This window comes from Ixodes scapularis, unplaced genomic scaffold, assembly GCF_016920785.2.
Source record: "Ixodes scapularis isolate PalLabHiFi unplaced genomic scaffold, ASM1692078v2 PGA_scaffold1__304_contigs__length_218370807, whole genome shotgun sequence".
Taxonomy (NCBI): Eukaryota; Metazoa; Arthropoda; class Arachnida; order Ixodida; family Ixodidae; genus Ixodes; species Ixodes scapularis.
In genome coordinates this window covers 201,692,667-201,703,120 of record NW_024609846.1, presented here as the reverse complement: position 1 = coordinate 201,703,120, position 10,454 = coordinate 201,692,667, and positions in this window count along the sequence as shown.

Here is a 10,454-nt window from a genome sequence, read left to right as displayed (position 1 = left end):
TCCAAAGGATAAGCAAGAAACAAGGATCAGCTGATTGCTCTCATTGAATGAAGCCGGCGATTTTATTTTTGTCAATAAAACAAGTTACACACCAGCTCCATCCATCACCCTCATCCGGTAGGCGGTCCGAGGCACGACTGGGTTTAAAATGCCACCAAAAAAGTCGGCGTGATCCGTGATGCAGTGCCTACCAGGCTTGAAGGCGGCCTCGGAAACTCCAGGCAGCAGACGCACTCGCGGGCCCTCGGCATTAGCTGGCAGTGGCCGCAGCGGCGCCCGGTTGCGTGTAATATCGCAAGAGTCAATAGCAACAATACACTAACTTTTTCTTTTAGTATTGACAAATCAAGACAGTTGGGTAACACCCGAGCCATTCAGTGGCCAATTCGTTGAAGCACGCGGCGTCTCGCGCGAGGAGGTGTCAGGGACGCATTCCTTTGTCCTGCCTAACGAAGAGCAGCTGGGGGTCAATTCCCAGCGGGTATCGTCCAACTGCGCCGAAGGCTAGGGAGGCTCAGGCGGTGCGCAGTCTTCGATGCTGGCAGCCGTCCTCACTGTATCCGCGGCGTATCTTCGACAAGACGCACTGTAAGTCCGAGATACTGCGTACGTCGTTCAACTTCGAAGCCAAGTCAATCCAAGAGCAAATCCAAGAGTGAGGGGCGGGGCGTACTTCTCCGTGCGCGTCGAACGAGCGGGAGTTTCAAATGTGGAGAGGTTGTGACTCCAATTAAATTACGTCCTGTAACGTAAATATTGCTAAAAAAAATTTTTTTTCGCGGAACAATTGTTTTGTGACATGCTTGTCCCATTTAGGTTGTTTAAAAACACTTTTTTCTCTTTGAAGTTACCCTTTAAAGCGACACACTGATATTCCATTCACCAGGCAAAAGTGACCCCCACTTGACTGCCGCTATGTTGTACAATTTTGGCCACTATAGACACGTGACCGTACCAAATCCTGAGGCATTTTCACAAAACTGAACCGAGATTTGTATTGCGATCGCTGTAAAAAACATGATAAACTATTACATTTCAGTACTGTTAGCCCCAGAGACCATTGTCTAGCTTCGATAAAAATCCATAATAAAGCAACGCGGCTGGCGGCATCTAGCAGAGGCATGGCGAAGCTACCCGAGTTTTTGTCGTAAAAGCACATTTTGGACTTAAACACACGAAAATAACTTACCTCGTCGGTACTGTTATTAAAGATCAATAGGCAATTATTTGTGCGCGGTACTTGCTTAAAATCTAAACGTAAAACTGTACGGTCACGTCTCTAGTGGTCCAAAATGTGCAACACGGCGGTGGCCAATAGACCGAGCTCACCCCTTAGTTAGAGTACGTCACCGCTGTCGCCATGCATCATGGGAACTGTAGTTTTTTCTGCGCGCGCAACAACCACGCTTGAGGTCTGCACGAGCAGAGCACGAGACGGCACGAGTTGCTTCGTGCACGGGCGCCTACCTCTTTTGAACTACAGTTATGGCGGCGTCATGCATGCGCGGGGCACTTAGTGAGATCGGTCTATAGGGAGTATTCACTGGCGGCCATATCCGTGTGCGCGACTGCTGAGCGCGTGCTGACGCCGAGCTTCCACAGTTCTTCTCCAACGTGCATTCCGCACCATCAAGATTGCCGGTCTTAGCAGACTATTAATGAAAGCTCGGTCTGAGCATGCGCTCTAAGGAGCACCCACAAATATGGCGTCCAGTGAATACTCCCTATAGGGGGTATTCACTGGACGCCATATTTGAGGGCGCTGTTTAGAGCGCATGTTCATAACGAGTTCACATTAATAGACTGCTAAGACCTCCACTCTTGATGGTGCGGAATGCACTTTGCAAAAGAACTCTGGAAGCTCCGCATCAGGACGCGCTCAGCATTCGTACACACAGCTACGGCCGCCAGTAAATGCTCCCTATAGAAAGTATTCACTGGACGCCATATTTGTGGGTGCTGTTTAAAGCGCATGCTCAGAACGAGCTTACATCAATAGGCTGCTAAGACCTCCACTCTCGATGGTGCGGAATGCACGTTGCAAAAGAACTGGGGGAGCTCGCCATCAGCACGCGCTCAGAATTCGCGCACACAGATATGGCCGCCAGTGAATACTCCCTACTGGCGACGTGAGCGATCGAAAGCGTCGCTGTGATCGGTCTTCCACGATAGGCCGAATACTGATTATGACGTCAGCAAAAGATTTCCCATCGACGGAAATAAGAGGAATAGAAGAACTTCAATTTTGACGGTGTTGGCAGTGTCAGTTTGAGAGTGCTATGATTCCAAGCTTCCACCATTCTCTTTACAAACACCTTCAAACATGTTGTTCGTAAAAGTAATGACGTCACAAAAGGTAACCGTAGGAGGGCACCACCAAAACATCTCGCCGCCAATTGGATCCGAGCCCTGTGCAACTGTGAAGGCCGGTTCAGACACTTGCGTTTGAGTGCGTTTGACTGCGTTGCGTCGAGTGCGGAAAGCTAGTCACCGGCACATCTGTGCTTCGTATGAAGCGTGGATCCAATCGAAGGAATCATCTTGGCACGCGATATAAGCAGCAGGGATATCCTGGTTTCTCGCTTCCGCAACGCAGTCAAACGCAGTCAAATGCAACTGTCTGAACCAGGCTTTAAGGCCGGTTCAGACACTTGCGTTTGAGTGCGTTTGACTGCGTTGCGTCGAGTGCGGAAAGCGAGTCACCGGCACATCTGTGCTTCGTATGAAGCGTGGATCCAATCCAAGGAATCATCTTGGCACGCGATATAAGCAGCAGGGATGTCCTGGTTTCTCGCTGCCGCAACGCAGTCAAACGCAGTCAAACGCAAGTGTCTGAACCAGGCTTGAGACCAATCAGTGCGGTCACGGGAGTCGCCGAGTTATAGCATCAATGGGGAGGGTTGATATTATTAGTGCGAACGACAAGTTCGATGGTGAAACTGCAGTGCTCCATCAGTGGCCTGCACCGTCAGAGGTGGTGTGTAAAGATCGCGATGGAAGCTCGAAAGCATTGCGTCCACCAACACCGTCAAAGTGGAAGTCCTGCTATGAGCCTAACAACCTACTCCTGGAAGAATTGGACGTCAGGACCGCATAATCCCTAAGGTCGTTTAAGTCTCGGAAAGCAGACTCAGATTTGGCGGAAAATCATGTAATGGTTCTTTTTATCACACGATGGAAGCTCGAAAGCATTGCGTCCACCAACACCGTCAAAGTGGAAGTCCTGCTATGAGCCTAACAACCTACTCCTGCAAGAATTGGACGTCAGGACCGCATAATCCCTAAGGTCGTTTAAGTCTCGGAGGAAATCAGACTCAGATTTGGCGGAAAATCATGTAATGGTTCTTTTTATCACACGATGGGAGCTCGAAAGCATTGCGTCCACCAACACCGTCAAAGTGGAAGTCCTGCTATGAGCCTAACAACCTACTCCTGGAAGAATTGGACGTCAGGACCGCATAATCCCTAAGGTCGTTTAAGTCTCGGAGGAAAGCAGACTCAGATTTGGCGGAAAATCATGTAATGGTTCTTTTTATCACACGATGGAAGCTCGAAGGCATTGCGTCCACCAACACCGTCAAAGTGGAAGTCCTGGATAGCTAAACTCGTGGTGCAAAACATTCTTCGCTTTTTGACGTAGCGGGGGGAGTGACCAAAAGAACGCCGCAAAGTTTCCTCCTCCCTGCGCGCGCTCAACTTCGCAACTTTTGACGAAAAATCCCCCGCGATCCCTAGGCGGTGCACGAGAGCACGAGACAGCGCGCGGAGGCGAGCGTTCACGCCGCTCTCTGTACGTTGTCTTTGAGCTCTCTAGTGCCGACAATCCCGTCATGCCTCGCCCAGGCAAGGAGCGAGAGCAGACGACGAGAGTTCGTCTGCTACGATGCGGCATTCGCACAGCGGAACTGAAAGAAAAAGTTGGTTTTCTGCTCGAAATCGCGTCCCGCGGTCCACAAACTCAAACGCGAGCTTGAATTGTAAGCGTCTGATATTTCACGAAGGAAGGAATCGACGGCCTGTGTTTTATTTGAAAAATTTGAGTCGTTTTGTAGCCGTACAGACGCTGAAACCTACCAGTGTATAATGAAAGACCCAGGACAACCACAGAGGCCGCGAGATCTAGCATGATTTGTGTATGGGTGAAAAGTGGAACCTTTTTTGACAAAGCTCCCACAGCAGAAACCTGTGACGCACTCACTCAGCGTCCGGGAAGGCTAAACATGGAGACGTTGCCCGAGACTCAAGCAAAGTCATATTCGAACGGCAGCTACTTGCCCCGTCATATTTTGTTTTGAGAAGGGTCTCGTTCTCAATGCCCTCACCAGGGAAATAAAAAGTCTTACGAAACGTATTGCTAGATGTTCCAAAGCACTGGATTTAAGCCGTATCCTTTCAGTGGTTCACTCATAATACTATGCTTAAAACGAAGCAAGCTCTTGCGCGTACAGTGCCATCAATTTTCTCAAGTGTATGCTGTTTTGTAGTCAGCTGGTTTCGGAAACTTACGCCGTCTGTAGATATCTCTGACAGCCGAGTTACTTCATTGGAAGTCATCACAAACGTAAGTTCCACGTTGCAGCAACCAACGTTTATGGATAAACGATGGCAGCGACTGGCACTCTCGCATTCCCACCCATCACGTCGCACAAAAAGGCGCTAGTTTTGGTTTGAGATCGGCATTTTTCTACAACATCTATGGCGACAGCATCAGTCTGCACTCGGTGCATTCGGCAAGTTCGTTCGGGGCCTGTTCTCCGTGGAGCACTCCGCGGGTGTAATGCGTTAGAACTCCCACAGTGCAAGTCTGGATCGCGAATTGGGAGCCCGTCACTGGCCTCACCGGCAGCCATTGCTTGACGACATGCAATACGCCGCGTCCTGTCTAGTTCTCCCTTCGTTTTCGTCCTTGTTGTTTTGGCCTATTACACCATGAGGCAATACACACAATTCTAAGGGTGAAACACGCAAAAATTGGAAGCTTGTACGCGGTGCTCGAGGGCAAGCATTTTATGACGTGCTGCGATGATTATGTCGGGTTCTTGGAAATCAAATAGACATTCGTCAAGCATTCTAACATCGATTAGAAAAAAATGGGCCGGAGCACCACTGGCTTTACCGACGTCGCTTGCTTCGGTTGCTAAATAAATGGCACGTTTAGCGACTGAACGGCACGCTCCGAGTTTCAGTTTGTCACGGAAGCCCTCACAGCAGTTCAAAGAAAAAGCTTTCACCATGAAGTACTATGCACACGCGGCTAAAATGATGCGAATGTCCCAAGTAAAGACCTTCTAACTTATCGTTTGCTGAGATTTGATTACTCCGAAATCACGGATGACTCCACAATAACTCTCGGTAGCCCTTGTCTCATTAAACACATCGCAGTTAACGCCCAACAAAATCGCTCTCGATCCTCAACCACACATTTATTTAAACAAGATTGGTATTCTAACGCGTTTAATATCCTTGCCCACAATAATAACTGTTATTTTCGGAAACACGATAGAAGTTTCATGGTCGAGAACAACCTACTAACGTAATAAAATTGAGTTTTCCCGTTTCTCCTATAGCATGCATAAGATCGTGTCAAGCGATGACTGCCGGTGGTGCCGCTCGACCCCAGCAATGCAGGCCTCTATCCGCGATCTAGCCTCATAAGAAATCAGTGGTGCCAGTGCTATTAGACATAAATCGTTTATTTGCATCAGTACACCGATACCTGCCGGATGTCGGGACGAGGCGCAAAACCGTACATTCGGCCAACATTGGAGCCGGTTTTCGGCCGAAATTGCTCGACACTCGCCAAGAAGCAACGTGCTGTTTCGGCGACTCGTTTGTGTAACTTATTTGTTCAGTCATATTTTTGGGTCCCGGGCCACTATGTACACCTCAAAAAAGAAATGTACTGTGGTAATTACACCTTGACGAGAAGCAGACACGTAGCCAGAATTTTGTTTAAGGGGGGGGGGGGGGGGGGGGGGGGGGGCGCCCATGACAAAGTTCTTTATGATGGGGAGGGGGGAGAGGAGGCTCCAACAGAATGGACGATTTCAGGGGGGGGGGGTCATATGGCTCCCCCCCTCCCCCTGGCTACGTGCCTGACGAGAAGGGGTATTGTAGTTTTAGATCTTTATAAAAAGGTGTAGTGCATTATCACACGTTTTAAGAAACGTATTTAAAAAATCACACATTTTTAAAGGTGTGATGGTTTACACTTTTTATAAGGTATATTGCTACACTTATTAGGGTTTTAGTTATGGGACACCCCACTTAAATGTATAGCCTGACGAGAAGGAGTATTGTAATTTTACATCTTTATAAAAAGGTGTAGTGCATTATCAGATGTTTTAAGAAACGTGTTTAAAAAAATCTGACATTTTTAAACGTGTGAGGTTTACATTTCTTTTATAAGGTCCATCGCTACACTTATTAGGGTGTTAGTTATGAAACACCCCACTTACATGTATAAAGGTGTGAAAATGTTTAATGTGTATATACCTCTAACGGAAGAAAATCTCTTTCATGTGATTACATCGCGTGCCGATGAAACGATCTGTCGATGACACGTCGTTCGATGCACTGATTTGACCGCCAATGAGTGACGACTGCCAATAGAATTTCGGAGAATAATTCTGCCGGCTGCCGGGAGACTCGACCCTACCCAAGAATTACCTCGGTTCTTGTTTGTTTCCCAACATTCTGAATTGTATACCACCTTATTAGTACCTCTTCGGATATTACAAAAAAAAAAAAAAAAAAAAAAAACGATGGCAGGCGCAAAAACTCTGACAGCCCGGTTCACAGTCATGTGAGAGACTGACAGGTGCTCGTCAGTCGCCACCATGCCTTGAAAGCTTGAAAGCTTGAACCGGAGCGCGCAGAGAACTTGTTGTTCCACGGTCATGGTAGACGCAATTGTCTGCCTCCACAAAGTCCGGGCGCCGAACGAAGCTCGTCGCAGACTCGACGCACAACGGCTTTCGATAGCCGGTACTGTCGCCGAAAGTCGTCGCCGGGGAGTTGAAAGGCGTCCCCGGTGGTCTCAGTAGCGACGCCGACGGTGGCGGAAGGTAACCTCGGCCGCAGCGTACGGCACCGCCATGTTGACAAAGTTTAACTTCGCCTCGATCCGAAGCGAAGATCTCGAGCTCAAACCACGGCCCTCGCAAAGTTCGGAAACGTCACTTTGACGTCAGCGACAACTTCGACAAACGAGGTTTCTTTTTAACACAAACTTCGGAGGGATTTGGAGCGTCAGCAGGTCGCCTAGGGACAATCTGCAAAGCATTAATTTTAGCTTGGTGCAGGGATGTAGGGACAAACGGGCGCTTCGTCATCGGCGAAGCCGTTCAATCAGCGGGCTCCTCGCGCCCCTCACGCGCCGCACGCGCGCCTCGATGAACTTTGCTACATTCTGCCTCTCTCCAAGAAATGAGCGTTCGAATGATTGACACCTCGCTCGGCGCGACGTCAGCGTCGCGAGAGTCCAATTAGCGCGTTCCACAAACTTCGGGCACAAAGTTGTGCTTGACGAGTTTAGCGACCCTGCTATGAGCCTAACAACCTACTCCTGGAAGAATTGGACGTCAGGACCGCATAATCCCTAAGGTCGTTTAAGTCTCGGAGGAAAGCAGACTCAGATTTGGCGGAAAATCATGTAATGGTTCTTTTTATCACACGATGGAAGCTCGAAAGCATTGCGTCCACCAACACCGTCAAAGTGGAAGTCTTGCTATGAGCCTAACAACCTACTCCTGGAAGAACTGGACGTCAGGACCGCATAATCCCTAAGGTCGTTTGTCTCGGAGGAAAGCAGACTCAGATTTGGCGGAAAATCATGTAATGGTTCTTTTTATCACACGATGGAAGCTCGAAAGCATTGCGTCCACCAACACCGTCAAAGTGGAAGTCCTGCTATGAGCCTAACAACCTACTCCTGGAAGAATTGGACGTCAGGACCGCATAATCCCTAAGGTCGCTTAAGTCTCGGAGGAAAGCAGACTCCGATTTGGCGGAAAATCACGTAATGGTCCTTTTTATCACAGAAGGATTTATGGTATAAGACCATTTATGCTAGCATAAGGAAAGCAGAAACCCGAAGACCAGTTGTGACTCCCAAACAAATTTGTTGAGACTTTCCTTTTCTTTACCTTTCAGTCATCTAGTGCTCTCATTAGCATATAAGTCTTAAATGCATGCAGCTAGAGGTGGTTAAATAAAATGTATTTGGCCATCTCCCCCTAATGTAATATCCGAAGGGATGACTCATCCCCAAAAGATAGCCCATCCTGATTTTCGGCGTGATTTTCTATTTTCCTCACCGCTTAAGTTTAACTTAATTTTGCACATGAAAGGTTATAGCCCAAGCCTTATTTTCACCTAATGTGCACTCGTTTTTAGGGGGGCTATCTCTCTGGGCATTACTATAAATAATTCCAGACAGCTAGGCCTAGGAGCCTAGGGGCGCATAAGTAAACCAATAAATGCAAATAAAGACTGCAAAATCTACAATAGGTTCTTGTACCGAGGCTTTTTGAAAACTTGTGGTGATAACATGCTTGTTTTTAAGGCTAATGTATGCTCTTTTCGTAGCTCTTCTCACAGATGAACAAAGATCAGAATTATTTTAATCATGGCTTCCTTAACTCATCAGCTCAATGTTGCAGATTGTCTATGACTGTCATCACATTACGCGAGTGAAGAAAAGCCACACATCCCTCATTTTCATAGTTGACTGTGTTTCTAACGGCCAGATACTGTTTCAGTTTCCCGAAGGCTTGTCGGAGAACCTAAAGAGAAATTAGTACTTGCATATACGTCCCTTGAAGATATATGAATGCTGCAGTGTGGCCCCCGAGGCATTAATTTTTTCTCTCCCCTAATTTATGAAATATTCGGATGAAGAGGCCATTTTTTTTGGTAACATGTCACCCTATTCTGCACACTGTCCAAAGTACCTTCCACTTCAATAACATTATCCTGACAAAAAGAAAACACGAAATGAAACACGAACAGCGGACGCAAGGTTTCCGTAAGATGCTGCACCGCCTGCATTAGATAATGCGGGCAAGAGTGTGGCTCCTGCTTTAATGTGTTAGACACTTGATCGGTGTGTCTCAAGCCTCAGCATTGTTCTTCTAAGTGATGCAGCACGAATCGAAAACCACACACCCAATATTTACGTTTTAGTTCGTGTCAACTGTACATAACTGAGCGCTACCTGTTGTGAAATGTCCAAGAATGCACAATCATAAGTTTAGGTATGTTAAACAAAAACATATTAGTTTGTTTTTGAGAAGCATGCAGTTAAAAGAACAGGTTCCCGTAAAAAATGGTGATCTTCTCAAGGTCCTACCACGCTATCTCACGGGCAGCAGCTGGTGAATTAGCTTCCGGTACTAATAAATGACGACATCAATGGAGCAGCAGGCGCAGCTGCAGTGCCGGCTTGTCCTAAAATAACTATAAAGCAATTATCCCGCCCTAAGAGTAGTGCAACCATGAAATGTGTGTTCAAAAAGAAGAACGAGCGTCTTTCTCTGTGACGGTCTTTCTCTTTAGTGCTCTTTTGTGCTTCAAATGCTGTGCAGGGGATAGCTGAGCATATTTTTGGCAAAAGCTCTTGTACTTTCCGCCACCAGACGCCATGCCGTGGCATGTGGTATCATGGCGAGCATGCCAAGGGCCGCACAGAGCAGAGCACTTGCAAGTTGTGAAGGTCCAACAACAGCAGAAAGAACACCAGCGGAGCGGAAAACGCCGCAGATGTGATCAACAGCATTAGTTCATCTCCATTAATTCATAATTTTGACCACTGATTACTTCTCGTAAAGAGAGTTCATGTCTAAGCGGAGCGGAAAACGCCGCAGATGTGATCAACAGCATTAGTTCATCTCCATTAATTCATAATTTTGACCACTGATTACTTCTCGTAAAGAGAGTTCATGTCTAAGCGACAGATGATCATGTAAACGTAACATGATCGCGTAAATTTATGTGATCGCATAATGCAACCGAGAGCGGGGTGCAACTAAGGTCGGACGAACACCAGCACTGTATAAGCTTGCACACCACCGGCTAGCTTGTGAGCGGCTCTCGAGCATGTAAACCACGCACCCCCCACGAGGCCTGCTGACGTAGCCTTCAGCAGCAAATCTAACGCTCAAAACGTGTACGGTGATGGCCAAGAGGGCTGAAGCATTCTGTTACCGGTGCTCGTCGAGTTCGGACGCACGAATGGCTGGCTCCGACGGAGCTGTGACAGCGGCCTTTTCGGGCCGTGGTATTGCGGCAACGGTTGTTCCCCAGGATTATCGTATTCTTCTGCCTCGTCTGCCGACAAGTACTGAAGTTTTTTTTTTTTTTTTTTTTTTTTTTTCATTGCGACATCTTTAGGCGGCCATGCAAAATAGATGACTTTAAATCAGGGCTCGAAAATGCTGGGGACTTAAAAGACC